We start from the raw sequence: 1521 nt of genomic DNA on the forward strand, positions 1-1521 counted from the left end.
CATCCTATGGTTTAGCCATTTCATTGACTCTTCACCATTAGCCATGGTACCATGATTTTGATCTTTACCATTTCCAAAATTTTTTGGTTTTCGAATCAAATATTCAAACTCTACCAAGTTTTCAAATGAATCCTCCATGTTTCTCTCATGGCTCAACTTACATTGTTAAATATGTGCATTTCCATGATGCATATTTATTTTAATTAAAATTAGCTAACTTGTGTCAGTTAATTTCCACAACACATGTTTAGCTCAGGGTGGTTAGGATGAACAAAAGCCAAAATGATCATCAAGACATGGTCACAGGAAATAAAATAAGAAGGTACAGGAAAGGTCTGTGCCCCCAGTGCAGAGCCAGTGAGACGGCAAGTCAGAAGTGCTTAAGAGTTCAATATCAAGACACATAGCACCTCCATTCTTATGAGAAATATTTCCAAGGTTCAGTATTTTCAGGTCCTGGGTATCTAGGATTCACGTATGCTTGTAAGAGCACCCTAACTTTACTGGGAAAAGCAGATAAAATATAAATATATTCTGCTCAGGTCTATTGGCTTTTCTTATCTCAAAAATGGAAATAACTTTGCTGGACCTCCTCATTCTGTTCCTAAGAAATATTGGGTTGCTGGCTCTCCAGGTATTGCATCCCAGACCTCTTCCTCTCATCCCACTGGACACAGCCTGGTTTCCTTCTTCGGTATAATAATGTCATTTTAAGGACAATCACATCATCTGAATGTGCTGTTATTTTGGTTCTACCTTTAAACCACATAAGCAAGCCAAATGCTGATAAAGCAACACATCTGAGCTTCCCACATTTGTTCAGAACCGAGGGACATTTAATGTTTATGTATTGAGAATATGAGAATGAGAACAGCAGGACATTTAAGCCAGAGACCACTGTTTCTTATTTAATATCCTTAGACGTGAAAAGATTTGCATCTGGATTTAAATGGAATCACCCTGAGAACACTTAATTTCAACAGTTTGAGAAAAGTGCTCTTTCATCAGGACTGTTTCTAATAGTTTTAGACATGCCGGTGACAATGACTGATATCCATGTCTCTCTCCTGGCAGCCTGACTGCAGGACCAGGTCGCATTCACTGTCAGGGAGCAACCTGCAATATCTCTTTCAGAGCTTCTGAATGCAGCAGGGAACCAGTTTGCTCAACCACCGTCGTTATTAACAAAACAATAAGGATTTTAAAAATCCCCTGGGAATTCTGGCAGCATATCAAACATGAAGCAATTAGGACTATGCCTTTGGAGAGGTGACCTGGCTATTTTCATGATAACCGCAAACATCTTATGAGTTACATTTCTCACTACTCCCTCGGCCCTGTGTATCAGTCGTATCAAATCTATCCATGTTATCCGAGCGCTCTGTTTTCTTTCCGCCTGCAATTATTACCCTAATGGCCATAGTGGGGATGCAGCAGGTTTTAGAGAATTCTTTCATGGGTTGGCATGGCAGAGAGCACTCCCCACATGACCTAAACAAAAATAGGCAGAACACACAGTAT

This window comes from Neophocaena asiaeorientalis, unplaced genomic scaffold, assembly GCF_003031525.2.
Source record: "Neophocaena asiaeorientalis asiaeorientalis breed wild unplaced genomic scaffold, Neophocaena_asiaeorientalis_V1.1 scaffold45, whole genome shotgun sequence".
In the NCBI taxonomy this organism is placed as follows: Eukaryota; Metazoa; Chordata; class Mammalia; order Artiodactyla; family Phocoenidae; genus Neophocaena; species Neophocaena asiaeorientalis.